This window comes from Anas platyrhynchos, chromosome 1 (genome assembly GCF_047663525.1).
Source record: "Anas platyrhynchos isolate ZD024472 breed Pekin duck chromosome 1, IASCAAS_PekinDuck_T2T, whole genome shotgun sequence".
NCBI classification, from domain to species: domain Eukaryota; kingdom Metazoa; phylum Chordata; class Aves; order Anseriformes; family Anatidae; genus Anas; species Anas platyrhynchos.
This window is the reverse complement of record NC_092587.1, coordinates 50,149,811-50,169,686: the sequence shown is the minus strand read 5'-3', so window position 1 is coordinate 50,169,686 and position 19,876 is coordinate 50,149,811. Positions and strand designations below refer to the sequence as shown.

Genomic DNA, 19,876 nt, shown 5'->3' with positions numbered 1-19,876 from the left:
AGTCTGTATGCATCCCCTTCTGGCACCAGTATTTTGCCCTGCCAATCCTCAGAAACTGACACCTTCACATTCTGTCATTTATGTTAAGCCATTGTTTGTTTCTTCATTGTTTCAAAGGCCAAGAACTGAGCTTTCAGGAGGCAGACATGCAACATGTCTGTAGTGCATAATACACCAGATATGACCAGATACCAAATCTTTTTAGTTGATATCTGATATTCAGAGTGACATAATATTTTTACTATTCCGTACTTTGATGATGCACAGAAAGCAATTTAAGCAACACTCTTAAACTTAAGAACAACACTCCTCTATGTGTAAAGAATTGCTCACAATTCTCTTTAACTGCTTGGTCCTCCAACTTATTTTTAAATGCATCTGAACTCTTAGTATATGAAACAATTGAACATCCTGAAGAAACTTTATTACAAAATTTGCCATTTATAAATTTGCCATTTATATATCAGACATAAATATGTATCCCAAACAATTCCATGCTCTTATACAAGATATCTTGTAAAGACAAATGTCTATTTCCTTGACTTTGATCCTACTTATTTCACTTCCTGATGAAGACTAACCTCTTCAAGCAACCCAACCAAGAAGTTTGGGGTTATTCTCCCCTCTCCCCAAACCATTTAAGTGTGTATTTGTAGTTATGCAATTTTCAGCATTCTTTACCACAAAGGCAGAAATTTTTGATTCTGAAGTTGAGATTACACACTTTAGAGACAGTAAGTCACCATCAAAAGAAAAGGTGACATGGCAAGGAACAACTTGACATAATTTTGATATTAATTTAATCTCGCTGCATTGATGTACTCATTAGGAACAAGAATAGGTTCTCTTATAGACGGAATGATAGCATGGACTACATTTAGCCTGTAGCACACTGCTTCAAACTGACTTTTTTCAGATAGTTAACACAGATTATCTGAACAGTTGTGGTGGTCTCACAGTGACACATAGCTATGTTCCTATATAGGTCTGTATCATGGGATCCATCCCTCATGATTGGATTGCTCCAGCACAGGTCCCCTACAGGTGACAGCTCCCACCAGGCCTCCTACTCCTGTGTGGTTTGTTCTCCATGAAGTGCAGCTCCAGCCCGGGGCCTGCTTTTGTGGGAGCTCTCCTTGGGCCACAGCCTCTTCCAGACCACAGCCTCCTCTAAGACATATCCACCTGCTCCACTGGGGGCTCCTCCACGGTCTTCAGCATGGAGAATCTGCTCCATGTGGGACCCATAGGCTTCTTCAGGGGGGCAGCCTGCTCCACCTTTTCACAGGCTGCAGGGGAACTTCTGATCCAGCACCTGGGACATCTCCTGCCCTCCTTCTGCAACTGACCTTGGTGCCTTTCTCTCTACATTTTCTCACCCCTCTCTCTCCCAGATGCTGTGGCACAGCACATTTTTTTTTTTCATTTTCTTTTTTTTTCTTTCCATCACTCATTGGCTTGTTTCTTGGCCAGTGGTGGGTCCCTTTTGGAGCCACCTGGAACTGGCTCTTATCTGACATGGAGCAGATTCTGGGCTCTTCTCACAAAGATCACAGCTACAGCACTCCCCTCCTCCATCTCCTGTCTGTTCACTTCACTATCAAAACCTTGCCAAGTTAGCCCAATATGACAGTATACTTGCTTTCCTACATTTCAATCAATTCATAGTCAACATGCTCTCCATCTTACTTCTTGTGCTCTAGTGAGACTGAATTAATGTATTTCCAAAGAGTATTAGGGTGATAAGAATATGCATGACAAGTTCCAGAAATAGCCTTTGGCTCTTCTAAGATCCATCTATAAAATGAGTAAAACAGAATTAATTTACATAAATGACTCATTTTATCTGTTATAGTTGTTTTTAATTTTAAAACTCGATAGTTTCAAATAAGATAGTATATGGAAAGGTCAAGAGAATTCTGTTAAATTTTTCATTCTAACAATTTTGGCTAATTCTGAACTAGTTTGGACAATTCCTTGTATTATGAGAATTTCACTACACATACCAACAACTGGAGATGTTCTTATATTATATTTGGTTGATATGGTTGGTAAATGTTGACTTTCAAAAATGTAACCAATACAATTTATCTTTAGTCTCAAGAACAGAAGATTATTTTCCTTTGTTGAGAAATGTTTTTTTTTTTTTTTCCTTTTTTTTTTTTCTTTCAGAAAGTATGAAAGAAGATTTTTATTCTGTGCTTGGTCCTGTTAATACAAAAATGGCAATAAAAGGAAAACAAAAATCAACAAGAAAACACAAATAAATATGATGTAAACTGTAACTATGCAAAGACTTACACTTTATTTCTTAAAGGTTGAAAAAAAATCCCCTAAAAGAATCCCCTCTAAACAGTAAGAAAAACACTCGAGTACTCAAGAGTAGACTCAAGTCTACTCTTAGTAGGTCAGGCATAAAGGAGCTACAGTAGCCAAAGTATCATCATCATTTTTGGTATAGATGTAGAAGTCATTTATTCTACTTTATGTAGGTTTGTACAAAATACATCTTCATATATAGTTTTTACTTCAATCACTATTAGTTTAGGTTTAAATGTAGATCTTTGTATATTTTTCTTCTGTGTAGATGTTTTCTGCTCTTAGCGAGTATTTAATAACTTTCTACAATGAAAATATCTGTAAGAAGTATACATACTCACTCTGAAAGATTAAGATTATAAAATACTTATTCTTTCATTTCTTTTACACTTGAGAATATTTCTGTTACTGTCTGCATTTACTTCATGTTTTGCATGTTAATTATCTTTTCAATCCAACCACCCAAGATTCTAGTGTGCAAGACTATAGTGCTATAGCCTGAAGAGTTCTTGTTCAGGAGTCAAGCATGACTTAAAAACTCCAGGAATCAAAGGAAAAAAAAATATTCCTGAAGATATAGATTCATTTAGATGTTCCTTTAAACTTTGGGGAAATCAGTTTAAAACAGAGTGACATTCAGGCTATCAAAACATCAACTGAAAAGAGAGTGAATGGAATATCCAATGACTTTTTTCAATAAAAAAAAGTCATGAAGAAAGCTACTGTTGACAGGTAACCGTTTCGCAAACTAATACTGTTCTTTGCAAGCTGAGTGTTATATATATTTTTTCTCTTCATTGTCTACACTTTCCTGCCACTAAATTACTGAGCTTAATTTCTCAAAGTCAAACCACTGCTTTCCATGCCAGCTTTCAAAGAAGACTGTTTTGCACAAACTGTTTACAATATTTTACAAAAAGGGCAGTTTTTGTTTTTGTCAATTACAAATACATAATTATAGATGGGAAATTACCTTTTTGACAATATTTTCCTTTCTCACATACTTTTAAGAACATAACTCTTCACCTTCCAGCCTCTAGACTAATGACCATTTGCCTAAGAAAATTGTGCCTCCCTACTAATTTTTAAGTATATGTATGCAAAAGTTCACATTTAACCATGTTTCTGATGTTATGAAGTATCTACAAAGCTACTTTTAGGTCTTCACAGATGAACAATAGTGTGCAAAGATATAAGAAACTGGGATCCTTTCACTTCCCTAAACAAGTCCTGTAATGCAATTCCATAATATGAGACCTTAGCCAGCAGTCGACCAAATCCAGAGATGATCTGCAAAGCACAGTGAAATAAGTGTCTGCACAGATTTCTGGTTTGTTACAATGTTCATTATGTATTAGGCAAACCACAAAAGATCTAAAAATCACTGAATTAGCATTATTTGATTCTATCCTCAGAGTCATTCAGATTTTCCATTTGTTCTTATGCAGATTAGAACTAGCAGTTCCACTATTTTTCATTATTAATAATTTCATTATAATGTTGTGGGATTTTTTGACTTAACTGAAATTTTAGATGTAATAAAATGGAATTTTATTCACATAGGATCTTTTAGGTTGGGGGATTGCATCTGAATCCAAATTGGATTCAATAGCTGTAACACATTTGCTCCAAGCTTTACACCTAAAGCAGATGGAAGAGATATTGCATCAGGAGATGAACCTTTTCAAATTACAATAGTTTATGATGTTCATCTGCATTTTAATCAAGCATTTAAATAAAGGATTTATTTCTAAAATACATCAAGAAACACTATTTTCAACTCCTGAAATGCATCAGGGAGTTTATAACCAATCAAGTAAAATATGTTGCACATTTTCACTTTGTATATCTTTCTCTCTGCAATATTACATGGATATAGGTATTAGTGATTTTACTAGCAACTATTTGATAAGCCCTTTGAAATAGAGACCAGAAAGTGATTTCGTATGCCAAATCCACTTTGTTAAAGATTTAGCTCCCAAGCTCAAAAACAACAAGAAGATAAATTTATAGTTAGATCAGATACACCATAAAATATTATTTTTATTTGAAATACAGTGCAATACAATACAAGCAGATAATTAAAACAGATAATATGTAGTCAGAGACTAGGAAAACTGCATGATTTAAACAGAAGGACTTATATTGTCATTTTTTCTTCTTGTGACCCGAGAAGGCATGAATTGAAATTAGCTTTTGTCGTGCGCAAAGACTGAATGGTGAAATTCAAATCACCACCTGAAAAATACATTCCTGTCCAATAAGTATAAGACCATTATTTCCAAAATATTTCATTTTTTTTTAACATTTTTTTTTTCCCAGGAAAATTGTTTTATTGAGTTATAATTATTAGTTTTTATTCATAGAGTAACAATAAGAGAAATTCATTGTCCTAGAAAAAAAAATGCACATAGCAGATTGCTAACAGCAACTTATTTAAGACAACTATTGTTGAAAGTTAATTCAAGTAAAAATTTTAACAATTCATTTTCAAGCTATGTTATCTGAAAAATGAGATGTTACTCTTGGACTGCAAAAGTTTGGAAAAGGAATATGGAATAGAAACATTTCTATTACCTCATTAAAAGAAAAAAAAAAAAAGGAAAAAATCACCTATATTGTCACAATATAATAGTGGTGGCAAAACTAATGATAATATCTATTACTATTAACACTAAATAAATGCTTGGTTTCTACCTAGACAAACAACAATAACAACAACATACAAAAACACAGCATCATAAAATTAGGTCTTTTTTTCCAAATCCTTAATTGTTTGGTGAAGCAGTAGTGATACATTTATTTTATCTGGACACTTTTCTCCACTATCACTTTATTGACACTAACATCAATGCACAATTAGTACTTTTTTAAATTCCAGGTTTTAGTCTTTCATTGTGATAAGTTTTAGTGTGCTTATGATATTCAGATAGTAGCAATTTTTTATGTTTATTTTTTAAACCTTTGATTGCTCAGAATGGATGCATCCTATCTCTAAAGTCATTTATTCTACAGATTTGCATGCTTTCAAGAAATTGGCAAGGTTTCTCATGTGAATCTATTTTATAAATGTGATGGAAGGGCCACGATATGTCAGAAAAGAAAAACACTTTTATAACTTCAAGTCTCTACAAGAGAGATTACTTTTCTGAGAATCACAAAATTTTCAACTATTGATTTTACTAATGTTGTGATTGAAATTGGATTTTTCTGTGTCAATAGGGAAAATAATTGGCAGGAGATATTTAATCAAATATGAAATGAGAATAATACTAGAAGAGAGGTTAACAGAAAGATAAAGAGAGTAAAATAGATTTCTGATAATCCTGTGTGTTAGTAGAAAAATACATTCAAGTAAAATTTAATTATTAACGGCATAGAAAAGTCAATCTAAAGAATAGTAGCAGATGGAGAATGTTCATAATGTTGATACAGCATTTAGGGAAAATAGTTTTGCTTCAAAACATTATGATAAAATCCTTTGCAAATAACAGCTGACATAGGTTTAGAAACAGTATTTTAAAAACACTTAATATTTTATGTGTCACTCAACATTTTTCACATAATCAAAGAAGCAGTTTCTATCAAGGGGATTTGGGAATTCTGTATAATGATGAGGAATGTTTTTAAAGTGTTTTTAAACACAAGTACACAGACCCACAACAGAGAAAAGTACTCTTAAAATAATTAATACTGCATACTCAATACAATACATGCATAAAATAACAAGACTTCTTAAAATAACTAATACTAAGGTAACCAGCTTCACCTAAATTAAATTACGCCAAACCCTGACATAATTGCTTTTTCAGTCTTACAGTCATTTAACTCTTTCCATTTTATTTGATTATTTGTATTAAGCTTGCCCAATCTTTGTTTTCTGCTTAAAAAAGATAAATTAATACATCACAGGAGGGATATATTCACCTTATGAAGCAATTTTCTTAGAGTTGGGGGCACCCAACTCTAAGAAAATTCATTGGCATCTAATACATTTGAAAACTTGGATTCTTCTTTTACTGATCCAAAGACATAAACAGAAAAAAAAAAAAAAAAAAAGTTTGAAATTCAGCTTATTTCCCTCTTTTTTCTTTTTCTTTTTCTTTTTCTTTTTTTTTTTTTTTAAAAAAAAACAAAAAATAAAAAGTCACAGCTTAGAAATTACCACAAACAAGTTAAACTACTGCATATGTTTTAAAATAGATTAAAAAGATACTCTCCCCTTGCAGGTTTTAGATGTTTTAATGCATAATAATAATGTCACCTGCTAAACACAGAGGTTTTCATTTTCTAAAACTGATTAATGCTTAAAATTTCACTTACCTTTTAACTTTGTCAAATCTAACAGTCGTCTGAAGAGGTGGTTAATGTATCAAGGCCACGTAATGAGGTTCAAGATACAACTGTTCCTCTAGAAATAAACAGCAGACAAAAATGAAATCCATGTAAATCTTTCAGAATAATTTATTTTCTCTCACTTTGTATACAGTGGCTCACCAAACAAGGTCATTTTATTGTGTACAAAATAACAAAAAACAGATCAGTTTAGCATGCTTTTCTCTAGTGTTAACACAGGTTGATGCAAACACTGTGAATCATTGGGAATAAAAATTTGCAGAGTAAACAAACATACTAGAATTGTTTGATTGTTTCAGTGGAGCAGTGCCACTTCCATATATCTAGAAAGTTTAAAGCTGTAAAAGTGTAAGAAAAACTTGAAGTATACTTCGTACAAAGTAGAATTGTGCAGATCCATCACTGCATATTATTTTTCTTCTCATTTACATGTTGAAGAGTGTTAGTAGTCCAGGCCACAAATACTTTTAAGTAGCATACCACAAGGGTCAGTAGTGGGGCCAGTACTATTCAATGTTTTCAATACTGAATCATGCATAGAACCACAGAATCATAGAATGGTTGCAAGGGTTGCAATGGACCTTAAAGATGATTTAGTTTCAACTCCCCTGCCATAGCCAGGGACACCTTCCACTAGACCATGTTGCTCCCTTAAACACTTCCAGGGATCTATATCTATACCTACATCTTCTCTGGGCAACGTGTTCCAGTGCCTCACCACCCTGAGTAAAGAATTTCTTCCAAAAATCTAATTTAAGTCTTCCCTCTTTCATTTTAAAGCCATTAACCTTTGTCTTAATTCTACAGTCCATGATAAAGAGCCCCTGCCCAGCTTTCATGTAGGTCCCCTTTAAGTACTTGAAGGCTGATAAGGTCTCTCTGGAGATTCCTCTTCTCTAGACTAAATAACCTCATCTCTCTCAGCCTTTCTTTGTAGGACAAGTGTTCCAGCCCTTTGACCTTTTCTGTTGCATTCCTCTGGACTGTGCTTCAGTTGCCTTCCTCTGGACAGGTCCATGTGTTTCTTATTCTGCAGGCCCTGAATCTGAGTGTAGTACTCCAGATGGCGTCTCAGGAGTGGAGAAGAGGGAGAGAATCACCTCTCTCAATCTGCTAGCTACACTTATTTTGCAGCACAGGATATGGTTGGTTTCCCAGGTTACAAGCACACATTGCTGGCTCATGTTGATCTTTTAATCCAACAATATACCCCAGCCCTTTTCTGCAGGGCTGCTATCAATCCACTCATTGCCCAGTCTGTATACATGTTTGTTTCCTGACCCAGGTTTAGAAACTTGCACTTGTTGAGCTGCTTCATTGTGTTGAACTGCTTCATTCATGGTTGCACTGGCCCACCTCTTGAGTCTGTCAAGAGCCTTGTGGACGGTATCCTTTCCCTTCAGTATGGCAATTCCACCACGCAACTTGGTGTTGTTGGCAAAATTGCTGATGATATACTCAATCCCATTGTCCACATCACTGACAAAGATGTTTAATAGTGGTGGAACCAATAGTGACACCTGAAGAACACCAGTTGTCACTGGTCTCCACCTGGACCTTAAGTCATTGGCCACAACTCTTTCAGCATGACCATCCAGCCCATTCCTTATCCACTGAGTGGATATTAAATCTAAGTCTCTTCAATTTGGAGGCAAGGACATTATGCAGAACAGTGTCAATTACTTTGCACATGAATAATGAAGCTGACATCTATTCTTTCAGGTAAGAAAAAATATGATGTTCTTAGAAGTCAAAGACGTCACAAAAATGTACAAATTCTGTTAAGTTTAAAGAAAACAAAACAAAACAAGATAAACAAACAAACAAACAAGCTTTCTAGGGACCAAAGAATTCCACTGAATTTCAATTAATATTAGTGGATACTTGTCAATCTCAAGTCTTCTGTAACAGATTTTAAATACAAAATGGTACTATTTTTAAAAACAGTGGAGCAGTATTATTATCCATGCAAATAGACTTTATCTTGGCAAATAACTCTTTTCTTGTTGTTGTTTTTGTTTGCTTGTTTCCAAAAATAGAAATAAAATTACAATTTTATTGGCAGGGGGGAGAATACTGTTTTATTGTGAAGAAGGACTCAGATATTCAAAGAATTATCAAAAGGTGTGGAATAAGCTGCTTTTCATTGCTTCTTATATATTAGTAGTTGTCTTTCCACTAAAAAATGGGTTTCTGAAGCTAAATACATCATGTGAATCATATAGATAGATACCATAAAGAACCATCACAATCTTCTTTATAGTAGATCTTTGCTACCCTACAGAGTCTGAAAACTGTATTGATTGAAATGAAACGAGGGATGAAAAATGAGGGCATAATACATTAAAGTTCAACTTTCCAGGAGATGCCATGCCATTAAGGCAGAAAAGTACTTACTCTGTATTAGCTCAAATCAAGCAAAAATTGTAGCTGATTTTTTTTTTTTTTTTTTTTTTTTTAGCTTAGACTGTGACCTCTGGTGATAGGATACATATAATTTTCATTTTACTTTTTGCAACTCTTTATGCTGAAGTACATTAATTTTCAATAGAAAATTATATTTCCATATTTATATCAAAACTATTTGTTTAAAATTTTCAAAGGAAATACACAATCAAATTGCACTTACATAGAAATAGTTTTATGAGCCAAAAACTTACCAGTAAAATAAAATCCAATTAGGGTAATGATATAACAAAACTTACTCAATGGTCTAGTACTATAGTTTATCCTATTCTCTGCAAGAGTTCACTAGATTTTTGTTCATCATATCAGAAGAGACATGATTAGGAAAAATATCTCAAAGCTTATATAAGAATATGAAGGGATAATCTATGAATCTGGAGTGTTTGAAGTAGTTTGAATTAGGATTTCTCACAGATTCAGGATCTAAACCAAAATTCATGAGATGAGAAAAAAATTAATATTAGAAATTGAGCTCTTCCTGGTTCTTGTCACTTGTTGTGGCTAATGACTTATCCACTGCACATAACAGACAGAAGCATTCCCAGAAATCTCACTGTACAGAATTATGTACATCTATGTTGCCTTATCTAATAAAGGAAACATTTCCCCCTTAAGCAATAGGTTTTATTTCATATAAAGATTTATAAGTGCAATAAAACAATAATTCTGCCCTAAATATATAGTATATATATATATATATATAAAATATATAGTATATTATAAATGTAATATACTAAAGGCCAAAAAAATGCTCACAATAATATCTTGAAGAAAGTCAGAAATACAGAAATTATAACAGACAAACTAAACAACACTGCAAATCACCCTAGTGCTTCAATTTGTCTTTGTAGTTGAATATTGTAAGGCAAATGAGTATTCTGATAAGTTCAAAGACTGTCAAAGAAAAGTCTGTGAAAACATTAGATCAACACTGTGTACTGGCTAGAATTATTTTTAGGAATCTTAGGTCAGAAAACCACACATGCAATGCTACAGGCTTGTGGCAAAGTGGTTGGAAAGTTGTGCAGAGGAAAAGCTATCTGGGGGTGTTGGTCGATGGACACCTGAACATCAGCTGGCAGTGTGTCCAGGTGGCGAAGAAGGCAAATGACATCCTGGCTTGTATCAAGAATAGTGTAGCCAGTAGGACCATGGAGGTGATCATCCCCCTGTACTCTACTCTGGTGAGGCCACACCTGAATACTCACTTTTGGTCCCCTCAGTACAAGAAGGACATTGAGGCCCTGGAGTATATCCAGAGAATGACTATGAGGCTGGTGAAGGGTCTGGAACATAGATATCTTATGAGGAACGGCTGAGGGATCTGGAGTTGTTTAGTCTGGAGAAGAGGAGGCTCAGGGGAGACCTTTTTGCACCCTACAGCTACCTGAAAGGAAGTTGTGGGGAGCTGGGAGTTGGCCTCTTCTCACAGATAATGAGTGATAGGACTAGGGGGAATGGCCTCAAGTTGCACCAGGGGAGGTTTAGGTTGGAAATTAGGAGACAATTCTTCTCAGGAAGAGTAGTCAGGCATTGGAATGAGTTGCCCAGGGAGATGGTGGCATCACCGCCCTTGGGGGTGTTTAAGAAAAGATTAGACATGGTGCTCAGGGACATGGTTTAGTGGGTGGTATTAATGGTAGGGGGATGGTTGGACCAGATGACCTTGGAGGTCTTTTCCAACATTAATGATTCTATGATTCGATAAGTTAGTTGAAATGCAAAAGAATTCTATGATCAACTGAAGTTATGAAAAATTTTATTTCTTCAACAGTATTAAAGCTGGAATTCCACTATTCACTATTCAATAACAGACTTGTCAATATCTTGTAAAATACCAAAACACACCACAGCTGCAGAAAAGGATTAGCCAAAATGGAAGCATCTAAACTGCCTCTGAACAAGAATTTTGGGACAATTTAGAGTGTATAAAAATGAGTTTATTCTATCATGACACATGGTTAGGGAAATACATGATGCAGCACCTACTAGTCTGTGTTCTTGTGCAAGAGGTGTACAATTCCAGCAACTTAGCCCACACTGCAGAGAGCATAGTTCTACTATTGCTGTTCTCTGACTGTTTGGTCATATCTGTCTTTCAATAATATATGTAAAATTTCTATTTATCCAATAGCAAATGAGCATCTAGGAATAGACTGGTTGATACTCTTCAAATGATATTTGGAACAGAACAAGAAAGTAAAGAGGAAGAACAGTAATATGTACACATTACAAGAGATTTTATTTTGTTAAAACTTTGAACCACTGAACCTCTGCTCATCAGAAGACCACTATACTTGATTGCCAACCACCTGCTTCAGAAATTTAGAGGTTTATGGCACAGCTATTAATACTGACTAAAATATATTGTAGTAACTATCTTCCATTTGAAAAGCTATTTGATAAATATTTATTTAATAAATGAAAACAAATGTGTTGCTTTAGAAATTCTATAAAATCATATGCTTTCGGTGTCAAAGCAAAACCTACCAAATGTCAAGATTTCATGGTAACATTATGAGTTAAGCATAATGTACTGTGACATTCAATGATATCTGTTAAAATTAAATGCTAAGGGGAACAGTAAAATAAAAATCTAACATCATACTGATAAGTATTCACATGCAAAATATGACTAAGCTCTGAATTTGCATAGCCAATTTGCAAATATAGATAAAACTCTTGACATCAACTAAAATGAGACAAAATTAACGAAAGATTTTAACAAAATGTTAGAGACAGTGACATACTGATTAGGAAAGAAAAACTCCAAGACTAATAAGAGAAAAAAAAAAAAAAGGAAGGGAAGGGAAGGGAAGGGAAGGGAAGGGAAGGGAAGGGAAGGGAAGGGAAGGGAAGGGAAGGGAAGGGAAGGGAAGGGAAGGGAAGGGAAGGGAAGGGAAGGGAAGGGAAGGGAAGGGAAGGGAAGGGAAGGGAAGGGAAGGGAAGGGAAGGGAAGGGAAGGGAAGAAAACATCAAAAGGAAAAAAAGTAACTGAAGAGGAATTGAATAATAATACTATTTACACTATTGAACTCTTTTTTTAGTGCAACCTCCTTCTACCCTCCTAACATGTGGTGTCTCTTGTGCCTAAATTGGCTCTTGCAGCTTGTTTGACAATTATGATAAAGCTCAACTGTCTCTTATACTCATTATATATTTTTTCATTCAGTGTTTGATTCCAGTATAGGACTTATGTTTTACAAATTAGAGTTCACCCAAACAAGCAATTGCTTTTATTGGAAATTCTTGTCACCTCTGAAAAGTCAGATTTTATTAAGACTACACATTGACATAATGAGATACAAATCTCCAAATAATATAATCAAAACTACCCAGGATGAACTCTTTCTGTAAAATAAATAAATAAATAAAATAAGTAAAAAATCTGTAGCATCCAAAGAAAGGACAATATTTATGGTATATACATAGTCACAACAATTAACTGTACTTAAATTAAACCTACTGTGTCAAATACAGGTCTTAAAAGAAATCACTATAACAATGAACATTTTCAAACAAAATACAACAAAAAATTCAGGTCTTGTTTCTTGTGGAAATTTTATAGCTATTTTTTCAATCACTAACAATATTACATTGCAATCAAACCTATTTATTGTTTTAAAAAATATATAATTAAAACTCTTCAAATCACCATGATCTCATAACTTTTTTGTACCTTAGAATGCAATATATACCTCAAAAACTATGCTCTAGGATGATTTTAAGTGAAACGTCTTAGTGAACTATAGTCTAGATACATAAGACTAGTCTAGATACGTAAATGAAATTAGCTTACAGTATATCTAGTGTTTTGATCTTAAACCATGCTTCTATTGCTCTCCTACCTGGTTTTCGTGTATATACTTAAAGTATAGTAATGTACCAGTCAAAACTTATAGGACAAAATATATGTCTCCATTTGTTTTGGTTCATTCAGACCTATAGACAAGGAAACAAATAAACAAACAAAAAATAATAGTAATAAAAAACAATCTTACATAATTCTTCACATCAGGTCTGACAGAAAACTATACCTTTAGTGATGGATTCTAATGTATATTCATATTCTAAGAGTTAGAGGGGAAAAATAATACTTCTGATGTGAAACATCTGTCAGAGAAGTTTAAGCAAACAGGTTCTTGCTAACAGCTTTAGTTGCAAGGAGACACAGAATGCTGTAATGTGAGAGGTGGATTCTCCTTCATTCTCTAACAGGGCACACAAGCTGAAAAAAAAATCACGTTAAAAGGTTACTGTAAATGGTTACTGTTTGAGAGAACAAAGCTGAAGAAGAATGAAAGTGTGACTTGGTAATGAGCTGACTTTAGGGTCAAAAGCATGAAAAAGATATGTTTCTAACCTTTTAGTTGTTAACCTTCATGTTAAAAGTTGTATATTGAACATTATAAGGTGAGAGCTATGGACAAACAAACCTAGAAACTATTGAAACAGATTTTTATAGGTATAGAGTCAGTAGCTATCGGCAGTTCCTGCTACTGGAAAATACAACTTGGATTTTACAGCTACAGTTTTCAGCTCTGTTTCAATAATTTTAATTAGCAGTCAATCTAATAAAATTATAGTCAAAAATAGCCTCTCCTCCTCAAGGATTTATACTTCTCCTCCTCAAGGGGAGGAGGAGAAGTATAAATCTGATAGTCCTAGCCAGTGTAGATAAAACACTAGTAAACATTACGATCTACCAGTAATTTTGAGATTTCTTTTGAATTAATTAATTTTTGTCCAAATTGAATAAAGCAGCACATTTTTCCCAGATTTCCTGTGGTAAAAGTATCCTAGCATTTTTCAGTTGCTCATTCTTTTAGATTTAATGAATAAATAAATTATGGGACTTCCAATTTTCAGATGTAGCTTTGCAGTAGGAACCTCTGAAAGGACTTCAGTTCTTCCTGCCATATGGATTGGTGCCAGAACATGTTGCAGAAGCAGGCATACCAAGTTTTAAGGTATAAAAACTTTATGAGAGGGTGGAAGTTATTTAACTTTATTTAACTGTAATTTAACTGTTTAACAGTAATGTAACTGTTATTTAACTGTAAGTTATTAACTGGTTCATGTAGCCATGTTCCTTTAGGAAACAAAAACAAACAAACAAAAACCAACAACAATGACAAAAACACATCCCATGTAAACATTTCTCAACAATATAAACAGTCAAACCTCTGTTAAAGGAAAAAGGTTGTTGTAAGCTTTTCTAGCTACCAAAAAAAATAGAAAAGTTTCACATAAGTTTGTGCAGACATGTTTGTTCATGTATAAGTATTATTGTATGTGTGTAAGAAATACGTGATATAAGAGGAGAATTTGAGAGCACTAGCTTTCAAAATATATAACTGAAAATATCAAGGTCTCACAATCTTGAATTATACTTGTTTTGTGATAAAAGTGCTTATAACTCACTAATGTGGAGTCACATATTTTACCTTTGATTCTTGTGGTTGTTTTACCATGCTAGGCAGCTGAACACCACAACCGCTGTCTCATTGCTCCTCCTTAGAAGAGGAGGGGAAGATGTAAAGGAAAGAACAACTCATGGGTTGAGATAAGGATAATTTAATTAAAGGGAAAAAATAATTATTAAGGAAAGATTATTACTAATTAAACAATTTAACTAAAGGGAAAAAAAAAAAAAGGGGAAAGGGGAAAAGGGAGGGGGAAAGGGAAAAACAAAACAAAACAAGTAAAGGCTGTGTGGAAGTGCAGAGGAAAGAAATTACTCTCTACTTCCCACAAATAAGCGATGCTTGACCATGTCCTTGAAGCAGGGCCTCAGCGCACGTAGCCAGTGTTTGGGAGGACAGACGTTTTTGCAATGAGAGCCCACCCCTCCCCTCTTGCTTTTTCCACCGTTTATTGCTGATTGTGCCATCATATGGTATGGAATATCCCTTTGGTTGGTTTAGGTCAGATGCCCGGGTGATGTTCCTTTCTCACTTTTTTGCCCACCCCCTGGAAGGGTTACAGACAGTCCTGATTTTGTGCCAGCACTGCTCAGCAGCAGACACAACACTGGTGTGATACCACTGCTGTTCTAGTTACAAGTGCAGAACATGGCACTGTATGGGTTGCTGCAGGGAAAGTTAACATCCCAGCCAGACCCAGTACAACTTTTCATTTTTTCGTCTGTACTGTACATTATCTCCTGTTAGCATAACTGCTTAACTTTATTTATTTCCACAAATATAGCTTAGTCTAATATGTCCATTATGGGCCCATTAAAGTGAGGTTTCTAAGGAACGACCAATATCAGTTGTCTTTCACCATTCCCATCTCAGTGGTTTTTCCTCCTTCTCCCAAAACACTGCTGGAAAAATTAGAGACAACACAAGCACTTACTCATTTGCCACCTATACAGTAGTACAGTAGTCCCTACCATTTTTTCTTTTTAAACACCTTCCATCCTATCCCAGTTACAGGTCAGCTTTATTTATTTTTAATGGTGTTTCATGGAATCTCCTCAGACAAAATATCTAGCTTTGTATTTAGAATTAATCTATAACTTCCCACTGTGAAAGCTATGACAGCTTTGGCTATTCTGTTTCCATTATATTTTGAACTCCTAAATGCAGTCCTCCTCTCTGTCCTTGAGAGGATACTTTCAGACTGCACACAAACATGAAAAAGTGGCAAATATCCTTCTCTGAATTCTTTACAAATTCTTTACAAATCATTTACAGCTCTTCCTTTAGCCTATTAAATCTTGTAGATAGATATTTGTGCATCAAAACACCAAAATGTCTGATTTTCATGTAGGTTATCTCAAAATCTGTTTATGTAGTTCACAAGACTAAGAGGCTTACTTCAAGGTTTCTGAAATCCTCAGAATAAAGTCTCTTTAATTATAATACTTTTGCATACCTATGCGGCCTGAGCACCCCAAGAATAAGTGGACTCTCTCTCTTTTGTGGCTAAGATAAAAGGGTTTAGAGAAGCACAGTGATGCCTTATCTCAGCCTGTACTGAATTTACTCCAGGCTGAAATAAGTAAATTCCTTTCCCAGTCCACATTTCATGAACATTTAATCCATTCTGAGCACTCTAAAGAGCTACATTATTTATTTGCTTGTAACCTTTTTATATGGTGCTACCTTTACATGCTAAGGGACGGTCCTATAATTCAACTTAAAGTTCAGTGTTATCTTTATTTCAAAGCATTTTTACATCTTAAGCTCTCTAAATGATATAAAATGTAAAATCTTTCCTAATGGGTCCCAGAGAGCAAGGTTGATAAAAAGTATTCTTATATCAAAAGCTCTAGTTCAGCCATCTGTATGCTCATCTGAAATGACAATACTTTTTTAATAGAGGCTCTCAGGAACTCAAGATGCTCATTAGAGATGCACTGCTGAATGACAGCTGTATAAAGAAAGAAAAAGGTCACCGCATTGTTAGTAGATTGTCCATGTTGCATCAGAAATATTAACATATCCGGCATAAAGCTAATTGCCAGCCAGCAAAAGAGAAACATTTATTTAGATTCTTCACTCTTGATTAGCTATATTAAATAATATAATAAGGAAAAGATGCAAATCAAAACAGGAAATAAAAATCACACTGGTAGGTTTTTGTTTGTTTGTTTCAGACTGTATTCAACCTTTTTGAAACTTTTTTTTTGAAGGGGAAGGAGAAGGGGGAGGGGAAGGGGTAGGGGAAGGGGAAGGGGAAGGAGAAGGGGGAGGGGAAGGGGTAGGGGAAGGGGTAGGGGAAGGGGAAGGAGAAGCAGAAGGGGAAGCGGAAGGGGAAGGGGAAGGGGAATTAACAGGAAAATAAATAAACCATTAACTTGAGAGGTCTGTCTAAGGACAGAGGAGTAAAGTAACACTATTTTAATGGTGTAATTCTATTCCAAATTAACTATGTTTATGGGATAAGGTTCTCAGGGGAGGTAATTTTGGCTATTAGATCATTTATATTACTGAGAGTGAAATCTCATATAAGATTGGTCTAAGAAACCACATAAGGTGCTGCAAGAAAAAGTATCAAACTCCACAAAGAAGTTAAGAAGTATTAAAAAAGAGAAATACTTTAAAGGAGACAGCCCATTTCTTAGCTCCGAGTTCAAAAGAGTATTTACAATACACTTCTTCACTGAAATACAAACATAAAAATAAAAGCAAAATCCCTTCCTCAACCAGAAATTGCTAAAGAAAGGCATTCCTTCAGACTGGCAATGCAGTATGAGTTTCCTATCTCTAGATTTTTTCATTTGACACGATAAACATTAAAAGTAAGTGTTACACTTCATATGCATTAAGAACATAACTAAGACAAAGTTAAGAATTTACAAATTGGGTAGACAGTCTCCTATCTGTGAATTTCAGATTTTCACTTTGATTCCTGTGTATGTGACATAAATAAATGAATACGCCCAAACAGAAAAACTTCTGTGCTACAGTCATCCTCTGCCTATGTAAGAACACATTTTGTTTGTCTTTTACTTGAAAGTCAGCTAAGTTTAAGTGAGATAATTGATGGTGTTTTAGCCATATTCACATACCCTTTATTAATGATTTTTTTTTTTAAATTTATTTAAAATGTACTACTTTACTTACTTTACTACTTTCCAGTAAAACATACATATTTTTATGAAAATACATGATCTTAAGGTAATTATATACTTTGTTAATATATTTTATTACAATCTTCTTTATGTGTTGGTGATATCACAAAACATCATTATATAATTGGCTTCAGCAAAAACATGGAGCAAATTAAGCAGTACGGATGTTGCCAAGTTACTCTGGCACCAAACCCTGAAGACTGGGGTTTAGAAGACTGGAAGGTTCAGGCAGGAGAGTATGAACCATATATCTCACAAATAGTATTGTTTTAGTCTGCCAAGTCATGTGTTCTTTACACCCTCCAGTTGCTGAGGAACTGGGCTTTGTAGGCCTGTAGAAAGAAGTTTAAGACTCCATGATGAGCATTTTTAATAAACTTCTGCAGTTATTCATGGCATTTCATCATATTCATGGCTGTTTCATCATGATACATCTAACAAAGCACAGCACAGAACAGGGAACACCACAGAACCCTATCAAGTCTTCAAAACTTCAGAGAAATGTCTGCAACAATTGAATGAAAGTTAGAATAGCTGACATTAATGTCCTGGACCAGTACAACACATTTTACACCAAATTAATTTGATAAATTATGAAGTCTTGGGAAACAGCTTGGCTCAGAAAAGTTTCTTAATCTCTGCTTCATTATGTCTCCCATGTCTAATTTTATTTATTTATTTATTTTCTGCCTCGGTATCTAAGTCGTATTAAGTTTCATTCACTTATAAAGTTTTATTATAGTAATTAATATATGAGCAAAACTTAGCTCCTTAAAGAGTAGGAAAAAAAAATCCAAAAAAAAAAAAAAAAAAATCAACGAGGTAAAATAATACTTAGGCCTCCAAAAACATAAATACATTCACTGAGTTACTTGAAGAAATCTTTTCGTATAAGGTTCTTCATATGAGGAATTTTAAATATCCTTAGAAGAAAGTTAGTTATGCATACCTGACATGCTGATTGTCAACCAACAAGTAATCAGGATGCTTTATGCATAAACATTAGCATATAATGAAAATAGATCCCTGAAATAACATGCTGAAAATTTTCTGTCATCCTAGAAATCTATATTATAGAATAATCAAACAAACAAACAAAACTTAAATGGTTATTTTTGTAAATCTCAATTATAGATCAAAAACTATTTAGCAAAACAATAACTAAGAAATCACAACAGACATCACAAAAACAGAGCAGATGTAGGTTTAGTGGCATTTCTGAGGATATTAAAGAAGTTAACCATAAGTAAGGATATAAGGTTGCTAAAGGCCATGGGGTTTGCATCTTAACTCCTAAGTAAAGTGTGATCTCAATGATAATTAAATTATTATCACACAAAAATTTTATTTACTTATTTTTTTATGCCTTAAATTACATGACAGGCGGAAAATTCTATTTATCAGAAATCAAAGCAAATAATGAAAGTATTTGGAAGATCTCTGAATTTCATGTTCTGAATAATATCACAAGTCTTCCTGTTTTAGAAGAGTAAGTGCATATACTAGATGAGTGACTTTCAGCTTCTGAAATCCTCAGAGATTGCCTTAATTTTTTAGTAGGCTTTGAAAAATCAAGACACAGACAAATTGCATTATTCATATTTTCATGTTGCTGGAAATAACTCTTTTATGACCTTTTCATCAAGGTCGTATTAATAAGTGTTATTATTATTATTATTATTATTAATGTGATAAAAGTAAAAGTAATTAAAGGTTTGACCTAAGTGTAATTATATACAATGTAAAAATATATACACATAAGTATATACATATAAACAGAGAAAGTAGAAACAGAATTTTGTTCAAAAAGGTGGCAAAACAACCAGAAGAGTTGAGTTTTCACCAAATTCTTGTTACCTATATGCAACTTCTTCCAAACCAAATCAAACCAAACCAAACCAAAACAAAACAAAACGAAAGAATAAAAGGCTCTGCAACTCCTTTGGAGTAAGTACTTTTTCATGTTCCCAGATGTGGAAGGTATTTAATAACAGACAAGGGCTGAGCTACTCCATCAGATGCATCTGACAGAGAGAAATGGCTCTCTGAAAATGTTTCAAAACACGATGAACATTTGTCCATTTTTATCCCCTTTACAAGAGGTTAGAAATTCAAAGCTGCAGACCACAACAATATAGGAATGGTGCATGG

At 34.2% G+C, this 19,876-nt stretch overlaps 1 protein-coding gene across 1 annotated transcript in view; it reads right to left on the bottom strand.

Moving 5' to 3' along the window:
* MGAT4C (MGAT4 family member C) overlaps positions 1-19,876 on the bottom strand; it is a 375,955-nt gene that overhangs the window by 277,661 nt on the left and 78,418 nt on the right. Inside the window, exon 2 of the mRNA XM_027451594.3 lies at positions 6,643-6,730. The gene's annotated coding sequence lies outside the window, so the exon portion shown is untranslated. The remainder of the gene's footprint in view (positions 1-6,642; positions 6,731-19,876) is intronic.